The sequence below is a fragment of the Amblyraja radiata genome, chromosome 3 (genome assembly GCF_010909765.2).
Source record: "Amblyraja radiata isolate CabotCenter1 chromosome 3, sAmbRad1.1.pri, whole genome shotgun sequence".
NCBI lineage: Eukaryota > Metazoa > Chordata > Chondrichthyes > Rajiformes > Rajidae > Amblyraja > Amblyraja radiata.
Genome location: NC_045958.1, coordinates 110588679 through 110609539, shown reverse-complemented (window position 1 = coordinate 110609539; position 20861 = coordinate 110588679). Strand labels below are relative to the sequence as shown.

General features: G+C 47.6%; 1 long non-coding RNA gene across 1 annotated transcript; it reads left to right on the top strand.

The window, feature by feature from the left end:
* Positions 1 to 661: 661 nt before the first annotated feature.
* On the top strand, positions 662 to 19423 carry LOC116970717. Its single transcript, XR_004411284.1, has 3 exons — positions 662 to 774; positions 7664 to 7671; positions 19406 to 19423. It is a non-coding gene; the product is annotated as an uncharacterized LOC116970717 (long non-coding RNA).
* The last annotated feature ends 1438 nt before the right edge of the window (positions 19424 to 20861 follow it).

Here is a 20861-nt window from a genome sequence, read left to right as displayed (position 1 = left end):
ACGTTCAGAAATAAAAACCTGGTTGTCATGGATGAACAATCCGAGTCATAGAGTGATACAGCATGGAAACAGGCCCTTCGATCCAACTTGCCCACACAGGCCAACAATGTCCCAGCTACACAAGTCCCACCTGCCTGCGCTTGGTCCATATCCCTCCAAACCTGTCCTATCCATGTACTGTCTAACTGTTTCTTAAACGTTGGGATAGTCCCTGCCTCAACTACCTCCTCTGGCAGCTCGTTCCATACACCCACCACCACCCTTTGTGTGAAAAAGTTACCCCTCAGATTCCTATTAAATCTTTTCCTCTTCACCTTGAACCTATGTCCTCCGGTCCTCGATTCCCCTACTCTGGGCAAGAGACTCTGTGCATCTACCCGATCTATTCCTCTCATGATTTTGTACACCTCTATCAGTCTGTCCAACCTATCCTCTGACTACCTCTAATCGGACCGTATTGGCTTTAAGTTGCACTAAACACTATTCACACAATTCCCTTTATCATGAATCTGTACACTGTGGATGGTTCGATTGTAATTATGTATTGTCGTTCCACTGAGTGGTTAGCACGCAACAAAAGCTTTTCACTGTACCTCGGTACACGTGACAATAAACTAAACTAAACTAAACTTCTTCCTGTAGTTAATACCCCAAAATCCTACCCTCTTAACCAGTCCAATCCATGCACCTGACCAAATGTCTCTTAAACGTGATGGTAGTCCCTGCCTCAACTACCTCCTCCGGCAGCTTGTTCCGTACACCCACACCCTGTGTGTAATATGATAACTCCTCAGGTTCCTATTAAACCTTTCCCCCCTCACCTTAAACCTACGTTCTCTAGTTCTCGATTCCCCTCCTCTGGGCAAGAGACTCTATGCGTCTACCCGATCTATTCCTCTCATCATTTTATACACCTCCGTTAGATCGCCCCTCATTCTCCTCCGCCTATTTTCCTCACAAACCTACATTCTATGTTCCACATTGAATGGTTTATGCAACTTCAGGCCTGACAGGTTCTAAAAATACATATTACATTGTATTCATTTTTTGTGTGTGACCGTGGCAGAACTATTTAGTTCAAGTCGGTGCATGAGCTGCGCTGGTGCGTTTTAGCCTTGCAGCAAGAGCCTCGTCTGTGCTTTGTGTTTCTGCATTTTGCTGCATTCCTCTTTCTGGAGTTGCGTGACACAAAGACTGTATTGACATTGGCTTCACACACGTCGCCCTACCTCCAGACTGCTGAGCATTGCGGGGGTTATCCCACGCCACCTGAAATATGCTGACTCTGCATCGTTAGCAGAATCTTGTCAAGAAAGTAATTTATTCGCTGCTTGGCATTCCATATTTTGCCACGTTGACTCGGCAGCTGTTGAGAGATGTCGGGCCGTTCTTGTGGGCGGGGTGGCGACGAGCTGTTAACTTTTCAACCGTTCCAGCCCTATTTGCAGCTCTCTCTCTCTCTCTACAGCTCGCTAATTAAAAAGAAGCAGTTCCACCATTTTTCTCACTTTCGTCAATTTCAGGAACCATTATAATGCTTTCGTCCCTGAGGTCAGGGCGGCAGGGTGGCGCAGCTGGTAGAGTTGCTGCCTCGCAGCGACAGAGACCCGGGTTCAATCCTGACCTCGGGTGCTGTCTGTGCAGAGTTCGCACCTTCTCCTTGTGGCCACCCGCATTAGTTTCCTCCGGGTGCTCCGGTCTCCTCCCACATCCCAAAGACGGGAGAGTCATGGAGAACAGGGGAGAGAAAAGACTTTGCCTTCCATCACAGTGGGTCCACTGTGATGGATGTTTGTGTGAACTAAATTGTGTGTATGTCTAGGAATTGTCTTTGTTTGTATGGCTGTGGAAACAGAATTTCGTTTGAGCCTCACTGAAGCTCAAATGACAATAAATTGTATTGTATTGTATTGTATTGGTTAAATGTTTGGGAAGGAACTAGCGATGCTGGTTAACATTGAAGATAGGCACAACACGCTGCAGTTTATGCCCCTGTCCCACTTAGGAAACCTGAACTGAAACCTCTGGAGACTTTGCCTCCCACCCAAGGTTTCCGTGCGGTTCCCAGAGGTTCCCGGAGGTTTTCGCCAGTCTCCCTGCCTGCTTCCACTACCTGCAACCTCCGGCAACCACCTGCAACCTCTGGGAACCGCACGGAAACCTTGGGTGGGGTGCAAAGTCTCCAGAGGTTTCCGTTCAGGTTTCCTAAGTGGGGTAAAACTCAACGGGCCAGGCTGAACCTCTAGAGAGAAGGAATAGGTGACGTCTCGAGTCGGAAACTTCAAAACGTCACCCATTCCTTTTCTCCAGAGATGCTGCCTGACCCGCTGAGTTACTGCAGCATTTTGTGCCTATCTTCAGGTTTGTAGGTTAATTGGCTCTGGAAATTGCCCCTAGTGTGTAGGATGTGAAAGTGGGATAACATAGAACTCGTGTGCAGGTAATCGATGGTCAGCATGGACTTGGTGGGCCGAAGGGCCTGCTTCTGAGCTGCATCTCTAAACTAAACTAAACAAAAATAAACTAAACTAAACTACTCTAAGGTACACAAAAATGCTGGAGAAACTCAGCGGGTGCAGCAGCATCTATGGAGTGAAGGAAAGCCAAAGCCCGAAACGTTGCCTATTTCCTTCGCTCCATAGATGCTGCTGCACCCGCTGAGTTTCTCCAGCATTTTTGTGTACCTTCGATTTTCCAGCATCTGCAGTTCCTTCTTAAAGTACACTAAATTAGGTAATCCAATACTCCTGCAACTATTGCAGTGTTTACTACTTGATCCAGCTACCTACACAATACAACATAATGGAACTAGAAGTGGCCATGGATCAGGATGCTTCTCTTTCACCTCTGAAACCTGGTCTACTCTGGTCTACGTTTTCCAATTGCACAGCAAACAGAGGACTATTTATTTTATATGGGTTACTGGGTTGTATAGTCTGCCCTACAATCAGAACATCTGGGCTCTTCTTCACGCCTTCCGAGTGGTGTGAGCTGAACCTGTTTCAATCCAATGAAAGTGTGAAATCAGCCTTTATGGCAAATTAACTGCCTGCCGTGGACAAGCTGAGCTGAGAACCAGATTTGTCATTCTGAAGCAGTAGACTGCGATCCGAGATTTGGTAGAAATTCACAGTTGGGGCAAAGTATTCAGTGTATTGAAATACTTAAAGTGCTGGAGTAACTCAGCTGGGTCTGGCAGCCTCTGTGGAGAAATTAGACAAGTGTTGTTTTGGCCCGGGACTCTTTGTCTTTGTGTCTTTCTTTGGTAAACCAGCATCTTTAGTTCTTTGTAACTACTGTATGTACTGTATCATAGAGTGATACAGTGTGGAAACAGGCCCTTCGGCCTAACTTGCCCGCACCGACCAACATATTACATTTACAGTAGTCCCACCTGCATGCGTTTGGCCCAAACCTCTCTTAACCTGTCCTATCCTTGTGCATGTATAACTGTTTCTTAAACATTGCGATCGTACCTGCCTCAACTACCTTCTCCGGCATGCACCCACCACCCTTTGTGTGAAAAGGTTACCCCTCAGGTTCCTATTAAATCTTTCCACTCTCACCTTATACTTATGGTTCTTGAGCCTCCTACTCTGGGCAAGAGACTCCACCCGATCTATTCCTCTCATGATTTTGTACACCTCTATAACATCACCCTCCATCCTCCTGCGCTCCAAGCAACAGAGTCCGAGCATGCCCAACCTCTCCACGAGTCCTGGCAACATCCTCGCAAATCTTCTCTGCACCCTTTCCAGCTTGACAACGTCTTTCCTATAACGTGGTGCCCAGAACTGAACACAGTACTCTGCGGGTGGGAGATTGCAACCTTCACGCGGTCCCCCCTGTTTCGACTAATGCAATCAACCTGACGTGCACAAACAGATAGATCAACAAGTTGACCTACAACAAGTTGGCCTACAACTTTAAGCTGTGCACGCCATACGCAAGAAGAACACACTATTCTAAATGCGGAGAGAGGAGGAGAACTTCTTCAAAGTAGGCATACTTTGAGGAGATTTCGCAGTGGAGTAGACAAAATGTTTAAGAAGGAACTGCAGATGCTGGAAAATCGAAGGTAGACAAAAATGCTGGAGAAACTCAGCGGGTGAGGCAGCATCTATGTAAATAGGCACCGTTTCGGGTCGAAACCCAGTCTGAAGAAGGGATTCGACTCGAAACGTTGCCTATTTCCTTCGCTCCATAGATGCTGCCTCACCCGCTGAATGTCTCCTGCATTTTTGTCCACCTTCGATTTTCCAGCATCTGCAGATCCTTCTTAAACAAAACTCTAAATGTGGTCTCACCAACATCGTATACAACTGCAATGTGACCTCCCTGCTTTTATTTATTACCAACAGACACCAAAACACGCACTGATCCTTGATTAGAACTGATACGAGGTGTGACAAAATGTGAAGACGTCAGTGATAATGGAACAATGAAATGTGAAACCCCCCATAAAAATATATCAATTGCAAACACCACATGCAGCTTTTAAAATGTTGTGCGAGTGCAAAAGGCAGCAGTGTAAAGTTATTGAAATATTTGTTAAATAACGCTAACTGAATTCCGTATTTGTTATAAGGCTATAATTTAGCTCTGACTGTGTTGTGAGATATGCTATACAACGCACCACCCACAGTGAAAGATAAAAACATTGAGACTCTCCGTGTCTTCTTGTATGTGCTCCATGCTGTTCTGAAACGTTTTGCAGACAGATAAATTTATGTTGCAGCAATCTCTCCTGTTGGCCTGCTCTTTATCTCACTGTGTTTAGTGAGAGTTTGCACGCCTGTACACAGCAGTACCCTGCTCCGGCCTTTCTAATCTAAGGAGGCAGGACTGCACGGTGCATGCCAAAGGATTACTTTAGTTTAGTTTAGAGATGGAGTGTGTAACGGAGGCTTCGGCCCACCGAGTCCTCGGTGATCCCCGCACATTAACACTATCCTACACACCCTAGGGACAATTTTACACATACACCAAGTCAATTAACCTACAAACCTGTACGTCTTTGGAGTGTGGGGGGGGAAACCAAAGATCTGGGAGAAATGCCACGCAGGTCACGGGGAGATCGTACAAAGTCCGTACAGACAGCACCCGTAGTCAGGATCGAACCCGGGTCTCTGGCGCTGTAAGGCGGCAACTCTACCCGCTGCACCACCGTTGCCGCTCTATTGAGCGATTAGGAGTAAATCGACCAATTTTTCCTTGTCGATAGAACACAGAGCAATGAGCATACGGTGCAGGAACAGGCCCTTCGGCCCACAATGTTTGTGCCAATTTAAACTAATTTCATCTGCTTCCACATGGTCCTTATCCCTCTATTCCCTACATAACAATGCGCCTATCTAAAATATTTGCCTTAACCACCAGGGCGACACGGTGGTGCAGCGGTAGAGTTGCTGCCTCACAGCGCCAGAGACCCGGGTTCTATTCTGACTACGGGTGCTGTCTGTACGGAGTTTGTACGTTCTCACTGTGACCTGCGTATGTTTTCTCCGTGGTGCTCCGCTTTCCTCCCACACTCCGAAGACGTACAGGTTGCAGGTTTATTGGCTAGGTATGAGTGTAAAACTGTTCCTAGTGTGTGTACGATAGTGTTAGTGTACGGGGATCGCTGGTCGGCATTGACATGGTAGGGGGAAGGGTCTGTTTCCGCGCTTGGTCTCTAAACTAAACAAAAGGGGAGAAGGCAGGAGAATGGGGTTAGGAGGGAGAGATAGATCAGCCATGATTGAATGGCGGAGTAGACTTGATGGGCCGAATGACCTAATTCTGCTCCCTTCACTTATGACCTTATGAACTTATGAATTGATTGCAGCCTGACCCACTGAGTTACTCCAGTTGTCAGTTAGTCAGCTGATCTACATCGGTGAGACCAAGCGCAGGCTTGGCGATCGCTTCGCCCAACACCACCGCTCAGTTCGCAATAACCAACCTGATCTCCCGGTGGCTCAGCACTTCACCTCCCTCTCCTATTCCGAATCCGACCTTTCTGTCCTGGGCCTCCTCCATGGCCAGAGTGAGTCCCACCGCAAATTGGAGGAGCAGCACCTCATATTCCGCTTGGGTAGCCTACGCCCCAGCGGTATGAAGATTGACTTCTCCAATTTCAGGTAGTCCTTGCTTTCTCCCTCTTTCCCCTCCCCTTCCCAGCTCTCCCACAGCCCACTGTCTCCGCCTCTTCCATTCTTCTTCCTGCCCCCCCCCCACCCCCACATCAGCCTGAAGAAGGATCAAGACCCATAACGTCGCCTATTTTCTTCGCTCCATAGATGCTGCCTCACCCGCTGAGTTTCTCCAGCATTTTTGACTACCTCGATTTTTCCAGCATCTGCAGTTCTTTCTTATACTCTGAGTTACTCCAGCACTTTGTGTTTTGCTCAAGATTCCAGCATCTGCAATTACTTGTGTCTTCAATCCCCCATCATTTTTCTCCCATGTATCTTTTTCTTTCAAAACAAGCTCATCAGACTGGGAGTTACTAGTGGTGGTGTTATGCCCCTGTCCCACTTAGGAAACCTGAACAGAAACCTCTGGAGACTTTGCGCCCCACCCAAGGTTTCCATGAGGTTCCCGGAGGTTCCCGGAGGTTTTTGTCAGTCTCCCTAATGGTCGAAAGTGGTTTCCGCTTCTTCTATGTTCCGGCGATTATTTCAAAAAATTCAAAACCGGCCTTGACTAAAAATAGGTTGCCGTTTAAAAAATCGGTAATTTTTTAGTCGAAGTCGGTTGCGATGCTAGTTGAAGGTGGTTGCTGGAGGTTGCAGGTGGTTGCGGGAGGTTGCAGGTAGTGGAAGGTAAGACCTCCCTGGTGGAATAAAACTGGTTGAAAAAAAGGTTAATATTAACATAAGCATGTGACCTCTGTCACTCCTGGGCATGCTCAATCATAGTTGCAGAGTTATTTTAGCAGAGGAAAGTTTTCTTTTCTTACAATAAAAGCCTCCCAGGTTTAAAAAAAAAATCCATCTGAACAATGAGAGCAGGGAAGGAACAAGTTAGTTGGATGTTACTAAAAGTACACCTACTGCTGTCAGCAACAGCCCTTTTGCTTCATCAACCTTTCAAGAAGTAGATGTTCACTGACCTGCTGCAAATCCCACTGCCTGCTATTTTAGCCGAGGTGTTAACACATTAGATAAAGTAATTCGCAATGCGATAATAAGGATGGAGCCGATGAGATTATCAACAGTACCTATGACCTGTTCATAGGCAGAGGCACATGGAACGCGTGCTTCAAATCGGCTAGTATTTAGTTTCCATGGCAACTCATGGGCAATCCACAGCCAGAATGGCCTAGAATCTCATTGGGCGGTGGCGCAGCGGTAGAGTTGCTGCCTTACAGCGAATGCAGCGCCGGAGACCCGGATTCGATCCCGACCACGGAGACGTGCTGTCTGTGCGGAGTTTGTACGTTCTCCCCGTGACCTGCGTGGGTTTTCTCCGAGATCTTCGGTTTCCTCCCACACTCCAAAGACGTACAGGTTTGTAAGTTAATTGGCTTGGTATAAATGTAAAAATTGTCCCTAGTGCGTGTAGGATAGTGTTAATGTGCGGGGATCGCTGGTCGGCGCGGACCCTGTGGGCCGAAGGGCCTGTTTCCGCGCTGTATCTCTAAACTAAACTAAACTAAGTGACTTGGGGGAAATAGCAGCGGATAAAGTGGTTGGAAACGATGCTCTGGAAAAGTAAATGAAATGAAGGGTTGCAAGAATATAGTTCAGTTTAGTTTAGTTTATGGTCACATGTACCGAGGTACAGTGAAAAGCTTTTTGTTGCGTGCTAACCAACCAGCAGGAAGACTATACATGATTACAATCGAGCCGTCCACAGTGTGCAAGGCATACTATCAGCAATCAGTAACTTCCCTTCCAATTCCACACTGACCTTTCTGTCCTGGGCCTTGTTCATTGTCAGAGTGAGGCCCAGCGCAAATTTGAGGAACAGTACCTCATATTTCACTTGGGCAGCTTACACCCCAGCAGTATGAGCATTGGCCTTACTAACTGATCTCTCGTTTTCACACCTTATCCTTCCATATCTCCCCATGTCTCCCTCTCCCCTGATTCTCGACCCAAAACGTCAACCATTCCTTCCCTCCAGTGATGCTGCCTGACCCGTTGAGTTACTCCAGCATACCGCGTCTATCTTCAGTGTAAACCAGCATCCGTTGAGAGGTACTGCATGCAAACAGGCCCTTCGGCCCACCGAGTCTGCGCCGACCAGCGATCTCCGTACACGAGCACTATCCTACACACCTACTCAAGTCTGAAGAAGGGTTTCGGCCCGAAACGTCGCCTATTTCCTTCGCTCCATAGATGCTGCTGCACCCGCTGAGTTTCCCCAGCAATTTTGTGTACCATCCTACACACTTAGTTTAGTTTAGAGATACAGCGTGGAAACAGGCCCTTCAGCCCACCGAGTCCGCACTGACTGGCCTTCTCCCCGTACGCTAACACTATCCTACACACACTGGGGACAATTTACAATTTTTAACAATCTTTACCGAACCCAACTTCCCCAACAAAACTGTACGTCTTTTGAATGTGGGTGGAGAACACAACACCAGGAGAAAACCCACGTGGTCAAGGGGAGGAACACACAAACTATATACAGACAGCACCCGTAGTCAGGATCGAACCCGGGTCTCTGACGTTGTAAGGCAGCAACTCTACCACTGTGCCACCATGCCACCCGCTATTGGACAATTAAATGCCTAGGTAGAGTGAATGTGGAGAGGATATTTCCACTAGTGTAAGAGTCTAGGACCACAGGACACAACCTCAGAATAAGTTCATGTTCATAAGATAGTGGAGTCAGGGGATATGGGGAGAAGGCAGGAACGGGGTACTGATTGGGGATGATCAGCCATGACCAAATTGAATGGCGGTGCTGGTTCGAAGGGCTGAATGGCCTACTCCTGCACCTATTGTCTATTGTCTATAAGTTAGAGGAGCACTATTGGGAGACACGGTGGCATAGCGGTAGAGTTACTGTCTTGCAGCGCCAGGGACCCGGGTTCAATCCTGACTATGGGTGCTTGTCTGTACGGAGTTTGTACGTTCTCCCTGTGACCTGCGTGGGTTTTCTCCAGTTCTTTGGTTTCGTCCCACACTCCAAAGACGTACAGATTTGTCGATTAATTGGCTTGGTATACAGTAAGTGTAAATTGATGCTAGTGTGTGTGGGATAGTGTGGGGATCGCTGGTCAGTGCAGACTCTTCGGCCCATCAAGTCTACTCCGCCATTCAAACAAGGCTGATCTATCTCTACCTCTTAACCCCATTCTCATCATAACCCTTGACACCCATACTAATCACAAATCCATCTATCTCTGCCTTACAAATATCCATTGATGACCTCCACACCTTCAGTGGCAATGAATTCAACAGATTCACCACCCTCTGACTAAAGAAATTCATCCTCATCTTCTTCCTAAATGAACGTCCTTTTATTCTGAGGCTGTGACCTCTGGTCCTGGACTCTCCCACCAGTGGAAACATCCTCTCCACATCCACTCTATCCAGGCCTTTCACTATTCGGTAAGTTTCAATGAGGCCCCCACCTCATTCTTCTAAACTCCAGCGAGTACAGACCCATTACCGTCAAATGTTCATCATATGTTATCCCATTAACTCCTGGGATCATTCTCGTAAACGGACGTTTCTTTAGTATGAAGATGAGGAGGAATTTCTTAACTGGAAGTTCAATTATTATACCCAAAGGAAAATTTCCCGTAATGGCTAAAAACGGCATTAGTTGATAACAGTCATCTATAATATTTGAGTCATTTTTTTTCCTTTAAATCATCTCCGATTTAGTGTTTTTTTCCCCGGAACTATCTTTTCCTGGGAACTTAATTACAATGCAGGATTAAACCACATTGCAGTGATTTTACTCTCAGATGTCATTGAACTGATAAAGCAAAATATCACATCACCATCAGAACCTCATCAAAGCAAGATGTTTCTTGGAGCTGACTCTGCTTTCGTTGAAGCATCTGAATCCCACTTCAGGGATCACAACCCTTGTTTAGTTTAGTTTCGTTTAGTTTAGAGATACAGCGTGGAAACAGGCCCTTCAGCCCACCGAGTCCGCACTGATTGGCCATCTCCCCGTACACTAACACTATCCTACACACACTGGGGACAATTTACAATTTTTAACAAAGGCAATAAACCCTCAAACCTGTACGTCTTCGGAATGTGGGAGGAAACCGGAGCATCTTTTTCACACAGAGAGTTGTGAGTCTGTGGAATTCTCTGCCTCAGAGGGCGGTGGAGGCCAGTTCTCTGATACTTTCAAGAGAGGATCTAGATAGGGTTCTTAAAGATAGCGGAGTCAGGGCATATGGGGAAAAGGCAGGAATGGGGTACTGATTGTGGATGATCAACCATGATCACATTGAATGATGGCGCTGGCTCGAAGGGCCCAATGGCCTACTCCTGCACCTATTGTCTATTGTCTATTGTCATCTGGGAGAAAAAACACACGTTTGCAGGAAGAATGTACAAACATTTGGCCCATCAAGTCTACTCCGCCATTCAATCATGGCTGATCTATCTCTCCCTTCTAAAGGCCCTGTCCCACTCTCCCGAGTTACTCACAAACTCCCCCGAGTTTTCCCCTTGATTCGAACTCGGAGAATTACGGTAATAGCCATTCGTAGGTACTCGGGGCTATTTTTTTAAACTCGTGGACATTTTTCAACATGTTGAAAAAACGTCCCGACTTACCTGATGCCCCGAGTTCCTATGGCTGGCATTACGAGCCGCTACGAAACATCTACGGACTCCTACGGGCTCCTACGGACTCGCCCATCGACATTTCCCGAGTTTGAATCAAGGGGAAAACTCGGGAGAGTTCGTGTGTAACTCGAGAACGTGAGACAGGGCCTTGACCACATTCTCCTGCCTTCTCCCCGTAACCCCTGACACCTGTACTAATCAAGAATGCCTTAAAAATATCCACCGACCTGGCCTCCACAGCCTTCTGTGGCAAAGAATTCCACAGATGCACCACCCTCTGACTAAAGAAATTCCTCCTCATATCCTACCTAAAGGAATGTCCTTTATTCCTGAGGCTGTGACCTCCAGTCCTAGACTCTCCTACTAGTGGAAACATCCTCTCCACATCCACTCTATTCAAGTCTTGAACTATTCAGTAAGTGTCTGTAAGTCACTGGGAGTGTTTGGACTCATGGTATAAAATATTTCCCCCCTCAGGCTTCCTCTGTCAATGTCTCTTGTTCATGTTTGAAGGACATATCTAAAGATGCAAAACCAGATTGTGTGACAATGCTGGGAAAATGAGCTGGGCTGGTACAGATTCTGGCATTGTGGTCATGAATAAATTGCTGCAAGGGTATTAAATACACTGCTCAGGAATGATACACTGACTCACTATACTGTATTTGTGTAGTGTGCAGACAATGGGATAATTGCTGAACTTGTTAACGAGAATCATGAAATTAGCCTTGATCTGTAATCTTAGCCCAAGCAGAGCAGCTTTTTGTAGTACACCTGCTTTTTGTTTCGACACAAGGAACTGCAGATGCTGGTTTACAAAAAAAACGACACAAAGTCTGAAGAAGGGTCCCGACTGGTAACGTCACCTATCCACGTTCTCCACAGATGCTGCATGACCCGCTGAGTTACTCCAGCACTCTGTGAAACGTCACCTTTCCATGTTCTTCAGAGATGCTGCCTGACCCGCTGAGTTACTCCAGCACTCTGTGAAACGTCACCTATCCATGTTCTCCACAGATGCTGCATGACCCGCTGAGTTACTCCAGCACTCTGTGAAACGTCACCTATCCATGTTCTCCACAGATGCTGCCTGACCCGCTGAGTTACTCCAGCACTCTGTGAAACGTCACCTATCCATGTTCTCCAGAGATGCTGCCTGACCCGCTGAGTTACTCCAGCACTCTGTGAAACGTCATCTATCCATGTTCTCCACAGATGCTGCCTGACCCGCTGAGTTACTCCAGCACTCTGTGAAATGTCACCTATCCACGTTCTCCACAGATGCTGCCTGACCCGCTGAGTTACTCCAACACTTTGTGTCTTTTCCTGCTTTAGTTTAGTTTGGTTTAGGAATACAGCATAGAAATAGGCCCATTGGCCCACGCTAATCTGACAGCCTGACGTGTTATGGAGACTAACAAGCTTTGATCCTTCGAACAAAGAGAAATTTGGATCTGATTAAGTAATTCTAACAAGAGTGAATATGTTCGTGTATTATCAGATTGCTGTTTGCATGCCACCTATGAACCACTGCATTGTATAAATTTTCTGTGTATTTACCTCAGGAATACATTTAAGTGTATCTCGGTACATTCAAGTGTACCTCTAGGATGGTCCCTAGAGTTAGGATAGAACCAGAGTAGCAGTACAGTTGCTTCATCACAGCGCCAGAGACCTGGATTTGTTCCTGACTATGGGTGCTGCCTGTACGGAGTTTGTATGTTCTCCTTGTGACCGTGTGGGTTTTCTCCGGGTGCTCCGGTTTCCTCCCATGCTCCAAAGACGTACAGGTTTGTAGGGTTAATTGGCTTGGTATAAATTGTAAATTGTCCCTGGTGTGTGTAGGATAGTGTTAGTGTGCAGGGATCGCTGGTCGGTGCGGACTCGGTGGGCCGTAGGGCCTGTTTCCGCAATGTATCTCTAAACTAAACTAAACTAAATTAAAGGTGCTACCCGACCTGCAGAGTATTTCCAAGTTTAGTTTAGTTTAGAGAATCAGCGCGGAAACAGGCCCTTCGGCCCACCGGGTCCGCGTCGACCAGCGATCCCCGCACATTAACACTATCCTACACCCACTAGGGACAATTTTTACATTTACCAAGCCAATTAATCTACAAACCTGTACGTCTTTGGAGTGTGGGAGGAAACGGAAGATCTCGGTGAAAACCCACGCAGATCATGGGGAGAACATACAAACTCCGTACAGACAGCACCCGTAGTCGGGATCGAACCCAGGTCTCTGGCGCTGCATTCGCTGTAAGGCAGCAACTCTACCGTTGCACCACCGTGACTGTGTTAAATGGATCTCTTTGTGTTCAGATGTGACTAGACTACAGTAGCCCTAAGACATACAGGTTTGTAGGCTAATTGCCTTGGTATAAATGTAAATCGTTCCTAGTGTGTGTGTAGGATAGTGTTAGTGTGTGCGGGATCACTGGCTGGTGTGGGCTCAGTGGGCCGAAGGGCCTGTTTCCACGCTGTATCTCTGAACTAAACTAAACCAAACTGGTAGATAGACACAAAAAGCTGGAGATACTCAGCAAGCCAGGCACATTGGTCAGCGTGGACTCGGGCGGGTTTCCACGTTGTAACTCTAAGCTAAACTAAATACAGACGCAACCTATGCAGCTTCTGACTGAGGACAATGTGTCTTCGAGGCTCAGCATGGGTATGGATTATGAGGAAGCCCATTACATTCTAGAAAGATAAGGGGGGGGACCTCATTGAAACTTGCCGAATAGTGAAAGGCCTGGTTAGAGTGGATGTGGAGAAGATGTTCCCACTAGTGGGAGAGTCTAGGACCAGAGTTCACAGCCTCAGAAATAAAGGACGTTACTTTAGGAAGATAAGGAGGAATTTCTTTAGCCAGAAGGGTGGTGAATCTGTGGAATTCATTGCCACAGACGGCTGTGGAGGCCAAGTCAGTGGATATTTTTCGGGCAGAGATAGATAGATTCTTGATTAGTCTGGGTGTCAGGGGTTATGGGGAGAAGGCAGGAGAATGGGGTTTGGAGGGAGAGATAGATCAGCCATGATTGAACGGCGGAGCAGACTTGATGGGCCGAATGGCTTAATTGTGCTCCTATCACTTTTGACCTGATGACTTACAAGCCCCCTCACCCTGTAGGCATTTCCCCAGCACATAGGCAATGAAGGCTATACCTGAGGCCTTGTTCCTGAGGCCTTGTCCCTGAGGCCTTGTCCCTGAGGCCTTGTCCCTGAGGCATTGTCCCTGAGGCCTTGGAGATCCAAATGCCCTTCTGTTGTCTGAACTAGTTGAATGTTGCTGCTACAGGTGGCAATCTCTATTGTAGTTATGGCTACAGATTAGATTGTTGCACAAAGTACATGTGCTAACAATTGTGGTCGCTGTACAATACACCACCTAACTGTGTGATCAGCAAATATAGAATGAAGGTTAAGAAAATGTACATCAAGCAAGTTTGAGCCTGAGCTATAGGGAGAGCTTGAGTAGGCTGGGTTAGAGGGGTTTGGAGGGATTTACAGGGCTTTGGAGGGGTTAAAGTGGTTTAGGGGGGTTTAGAGGGGTTAACAGGGGTTTAGAGGTGTTTAGATGGGTGTATATGCGTTTACAGGGGTTTAGAGTGATTTTAGAGTTGTTTACAGGGGTTTACAGGGGTTTACAGAGGTTTACGGGGTTACAGTAGTTTAGAGGGGTTTACAGGTGTTTGCACATGTTTAGAGAGGATGAAGGGCGATCTTATAGAGGATGAGGGGTGATCTTATAGAGGTGTACAAAATCATGAGAGGAATTGATTGAGTAAACGCACACAGCCTCTTGCCCAGAGTAGGGGAATCAAAAACCAGAGGGCATAGGGTTCAAGGTGAGGGGGGGAAGATTTAATAGGAACCCGAGGGGTAACTTTTTCACACAAAGGGTGGCAGGTGTATGGAACGAGCTGCCAGAGGAGGTAGTTGAGGCAGGGAATATCGCAACATTAAATAAATATTAAGACAGTTATGTGTAGGAAAGAACTGCAGATGCTGGTTTAAATCGAAGGTAGACACAAAATGCTGGAGTAACTCAGTGGGACAGGCAGCATCTCTGGAGCGAAGGAATGGGTGACGTTTCGGGTCGAGACCCTTCTTCAGACTGATATATAAGACAGGTACATGGATAGGATTGGTTTAGAGGATGTGGACCAAACGCAGGCAGGTGGGTCTAGTGTAGATAGGACATGTTAGTTGGTGTGGGCAAGTTGGGCCGAAAGGGCCTGTTTCCACGCCGTAAGAATGTGTGACTATATGGTACATGTGATTACAAACTAAATAAAGTATGGTATGTGTAGGAAGGAACTGCGGATGCTGGTTTACACCAAAGATAGACACAAAATCCTGGAGTAACTCTCAACCCGACCCTTCCTTCATCAAACTCTGATGAAGTCATAGGACGAGCCTGAAGAAGGATCTCGACCAGAAATGTCACCTGGTCCTTCTCTCCAGAGATGCTGCCCCTGTCCCGCTGAGTTACTCCAGCACTTTGTGTCTGAGCCGAAGTGTGTTCTATGGCGGTAAATGACAGAGCCACCTGAAAGACTGAGGTAAAACAGGGTCTCTGGGTGCTAGTAGGGGGGGGGGGGGGGCTGTGAAGAGGAGGGGGGAGAGAACAAAGGCGGACCTGGTGTGGGGGAAACTCCGTGAGGGAAGGGGAGGGGGGGGGGGGGGAGGGGGGGAGGGGGAGGGGGAGGAGAACAAAGGAGGACTTTGTAACTCTGTCGTTGCCCTTTATGTGGTGCCTCTTTGCATACCTTGGGGACGCAAAACAAAGGATATCACTGTGACTTGTCACATGCGACACTAAACCATTCATTCATTCATTCATTCATTCATTCATTCATTCATTCATTCATAGTCTCATAGCCCACATCTCTCTGACCAACATAAGTGGATAGGGTGGGAAGGAAGGCATGCAACATGCTTGTGTTCCTCAGTTGCACATGGAGTATAAAACTTGGCAAGTGATGTTGCAGCTGTGTAAACTTGGTTTCAGCCACATGGGAATACTGTGTGCAGTTCTGGTCGCCGCACTAGAGGAAGGATGTGGAGGCTTTGATCTTGTAGAAGTGTATAAAATCATGAGAGTACTAGATCGGGAAGATGCACAGAGTCTCTTGCACAGAGTAGGTGAATCGAGGACCAGAGGACATAGGTTTAAGGTGGGGGGTGGAGGGGGGGGGGGGGGGGGGGCGAGGTGAGGTGGGGTGGGGGGAAAGATTTAATGGGAACTTCAGGGATAACCTTTTTCACACAAAGGGTGGTGGGTGTATGGAACGAGCTGCCAGAGGAGGTAGACAAAAATGCTGGAGAAACTCAGCGGGTGAGGCAGCATCTATGGAACGAAGGAAATAGGCGACGTTTCGGGTCGAAACCCCTTTTTCAGACTCAGACTGCCAGAGGAGGTATCGCAACGTTGAAGAAACAGTGAGACAGGTACATGGTGGGATACGGGCCAAGTGCAAACAGGTGGGACTAGTTTAGCTGGGACATGTTGGCCGGTGTGGGCAAGTTGGGCTGAAGGGTCTGTTTCCACGCTGTATTACTTTATGACTATGAGTTTGGAGAGGATGCAGAACGGGTTCACCATGATGTTGCCTGGATTGAAGAATATTAGCTCCAAGGAGAGGCACAGATCACTGCGTGTGCTGGAATCTTGCGCTAAATGGTTTTGGTTTTAGTGTGGTTTATTGTCACGTGTACACCGAGGTACAGTGAAAAGCCTTTGCCGCGTACATGATTACAGTCAGGTGTTCACAGTGTACTGATAAAGGGTAAAGTGTACAACATTTAGTGCAAAAAACAGACTGATTAAAGATAGATCAAAGATTCTCCAATGAGGTCAATGGGAGGTCAGGGCCCAACTCTAGCAGGTGAGAAGACAGTACAGTGGCCTGATAACAGCACGGAAGGAACTGCCCCCTGAATCATTGGGTCAGGCAGCATCTGTGGAGGGAATAAATAGATGACATTTTGGGCCGGGACTCTTCTTCAGACTGATAGACCAGTCTTCAGTTGAAAAATGAAAGGCCCGGATAGAGTGGATGTGGAGAGGATGCTTCCACTCGTGGGAGAGTTTAGGACCAGAGGTCGTAACCTCAGAATAAAAGGCCATTGCTTTTGGAAAGAGATGTGGAGACATTTCTTTTGTCAGCGGGTGGTGAATCTGTGGAATTCATTGCCACAGAAGGCTGTAGAGGCCAAGTCAGTCGATATTTTTAAGGCAGAGATAGATAGATTCTTGATTAGTGCGGGTGTCAGGGGTCATGGGGAGAAGGCAGGAGAATGGGGTAAGGAGGGAGAGATAGATCAGCCCATGATTGAATGGCTTGACAGGCTGAATGGCCTAATTCAGCTCCTACCACATGAACTTATGAACTCAGTCTTAAGCTTAGGAGCAGGGAGGTTCTACTGCAGTTGTACAGGGTCTTGGTGAGGCCACACCTGGAGTATTGCGTACAGTTTTGGTCTCCAAATCTGAGGAAGGACATTATTGCCCTAGAGGGAGTGCAGAGAAGGTTCACCAGACTGATTCCTGGGATGTCAGGACTGTCTTATGAAGAAAGACTGGATAGACTTGGTTTATACTCTCTAGAATTTAGGAGATTGAGAGGGGATCTTATAGAAACTTATAAAATTCTTAAGGGGTTGGACAGGCTAGATGCAGGAAGATTGCTCCCGATGTTGGGGAAGTCCAGGACAAGGGGTCACAGCTTAAGGATAAGGGGGAAATCCTTTAAAACCGAGATGAGAAGAACTTTTTTCACACAGAGAGTGGTGAATCTCTGGAACTCTCTGCCACAGAGGGTAGTCGAGGCCAGTTCATTGGCTATATTTAAGAGGGAGTTAGATGTGGCCCTTGTGGCTAAGGGGATCAGAGGGTATGGAGAGAAGGCAGGTACGGGATACTGAGTTGGATGATCAGCCATGATCATATTGAATGGCGGTGCAGGCTCGAAGGGCCGAATGGCCTACTCCTGCACCTAGTTTCTATGTTTCTATGTATTCACTGGAATTTAAAAGGATGCGAGGGAATATTATAGAAACATATTAAATAAGGACTGGACAAGCGAGATGCAGGAAAAATGTTCCCAATGATGGGGGAGTCCAGAACCAGGGGCCACAGTCTAAGAATAAAAGGGAGGCCATTTAAAACGGAGATGAAAAAAAACCCTTTCACTCAGAGAGTTGTGTACCTGATAGAAGTATAGACAATTATGAGGAGCATAGGTTGGGTAGATTCTTAAGAGTCTTCTTCACAAGGTTGCAAATGCCAATTAAGAATAAAGGGTAAGCCATTTCCAATGCCGATGAGGAAACACTTTCTCACACAGAGAGTTGTGAGTCTGTGGAATTCTCTGCCTCAGAGGGCGGTGGAGGCCGGTTCTCTGGATGCTTTCAAGAGAGAGCTAGATAGGGCTCTTAAAAATAGCGGAGTCAGGGGATATGGGGAGAAGGCAGGACCGAGGTACTGATTGGGGATGATCAGCCATTGAATGGCGGTGCTGGCTCGAAGGGCCAAATGGCCTACTCCTGCACCTCTTGCCCCCCTCTCCCACTCTCTCCCTCCTCATTGCTCTCTCCCTCTCCCCCACTCTCTGTCCCTCTCTCTCCCCTCCTCACTCTCTCTCTTCCCCTAGCTCTCTTTCCCTCTCTCTCTCCGTCTTCCCCCTCTCTCTCTCTCCCTCTCCCTCTCTTTCTCCCTCTCCCCCACTTCTCCCTCTCTTTCACTCTCCCGCCCCCTATCTCTTTTTCCCCTGCGCACACTCTCTCTCTCCCTCCCCCTCCCCCCCCCTCCCCCTCTCTTTCCCTGCTCCTATAGACTTCCACCCACCCAGGCTGACCCATGATATCACCAGCAACAGTGTGCGTGGATTGGGCAGGTGATCAGCGCTGATCCGTGCCCGGAAATGTCAGCGTCCCTTATGCGTTGGAGGTAAGCAGCAGCCGTGAGATGACAGGGCCTGTAACGAAAGTGTGCGGAGTGAATGAGCCCTTTATATCACACCTCAGCAGTGTGCTGGCCCACTGCTCCCTTGGCAAAGCCAGCCCCACCGGCACTCTCATTCCATGAAGGAATTCTAAAACAAATACCAGAATACTCGTCTAAATTTCATAATCAACTTTTCAATTTATTCTGGCAAGTGCCTCAATGAGAGGGATAGTTCGGGGAGACGCACCAAGCTTGAAAGGGTGCGGAGAAGATTTACCAGGATGTTGCCAGGACTAGAGGGTCTGAGCTACAGGGAGAGGTTGAGTAGTCTGGGACTCTATTCCTTGGAGCGCAGGAGGATGAGGCGTGATCTTATAGAGGTGTATAAAATCATGAGAGGAATAGATCGGGTAGATGCACAGAATCTCTTGCCCACAGTAGGTGAACCGAGGACCAGAGGACATAGGCTTAAGGTGAAGGGGGAAAGGTGGGACTAGTGTAGATTGGCCGGCCAAACTTGCCCACACGACCAACATGTCGTCTACACTAGTCCCACATGCCTGCGTTTAGCCCATATCCCTCCCATATACATGTACCTGTCCAACTGTTAAACGTTTCAATAGTCCCAGCCTCAACTACCTCCTTCGGCAGCTTGTTCCATACACTCAATACCCTATGTGTGGAAAAATTTACCCCTCAGATTCCTATTAAATCTTTTCCCCTTTACCTTAAACCCAAGCCTTCATTTTCTTCCAAAATATAATCTGTTTAATTTAGTTTAGTCTAGAGATACAGCGTGGAAACAGGCCCTTCGGCCCACCTAGGCCACTCCAACCAGCGATCCCCGCGCATCAACACTAGCCAACACACACTGGGGACAATTGACATTTTTACCACGCCAGTTAACCTACCAACCTGTACGTCATTGGAACCTGGGAGGAAACCGGAGCCCCCGGAGAAAACCCACGCAGTCACCGGTATTACAGACAGAACCCGTAGTAAGGATCGAACCCGGGTCTCTGGCGCTGCAAGGCAGCAACTCTACTGCTGCCCATTTTCTTCCAACATCTCATCTGATATTTCTTCATCCAGCCAATTCTGTTGTTGAATTTAACATTGCGAACCTCTGCATGTAAACCTTTGTGAAAATGTCCAGGCAAAGTACTTCGAATCAAAATTCAAAAAAAGTGTAAATATTTGAATGTTAAAGGTTAAATTACCGATTGTATTTGCTGGGTTTGGTGCTCCTAAATCGCACACACTAACAGTGGAAGATTCAGTGCAAGGTCGTTTTAAGCCTGTGACATAAACAAAGGGAAAAGTCTGTCACTAAACTGTGGTGGGATTTTACGCGATGATATTTTAGTAAATACACCTTGGACGGCACGGTGGCGCAGCGGTAGAGTTGCTGCCTCACAGCGCCAGAGGCCCGGGTTCAATCCTGACTACGGGTGCTGTCTGTACGGAGTTTGCACGTTCTCCCCGTGACCTATGTGGGTTTTCTCCAGGATCTCCGGTTTCCTCCCACACTCCGAAGACGTAGAGGGTTTGTAGGTTAATTGTTTAGATTAGTTTAGTTTAGAGATACAGTGCCCTTCGGCCCACCGAGTCCACGCCGAACAACGATCCCTGTACACTCTTACTGTCCTATATACTGGGGACAATTTACACCCACACCAAACCAATTATCCTACAAACCTGCACGTCCTTGGAGTGTGGGAGGAAACCGAGGATGTCATAGAAAACTCACGCGTTCACGGGCAGAACGTACAAACTCCGTACAGACAGCACCCGTGGTCAGGACCGAACCCGGGACCTTGGCGCTGTAATAATGGATGGGATTTATATAGCGCCTTTCTAATACTCAAGGCGCTTTACATCGCATTATTCATTCACTCCTCAGTCACACTCGGTGGTGGTAAGCTACTTCTGTAGTCACAGCTGCCCTGGGGCAGACTGACGGAAGCGTGGCTGCTAATCTGCGCCTACGGCCCCTCCGACCACCACCAATCACTCACACACATTCACACACATTCACACACATTCACACACAGGCAAAGGTGGGTGAAGTGTCTTGCCCAAGGACACAATGACAGTATGCACTCCAAGCGGGATTCGAACCGGCTACCTTCCGGTTGCCAGCCGAACACTTAGCC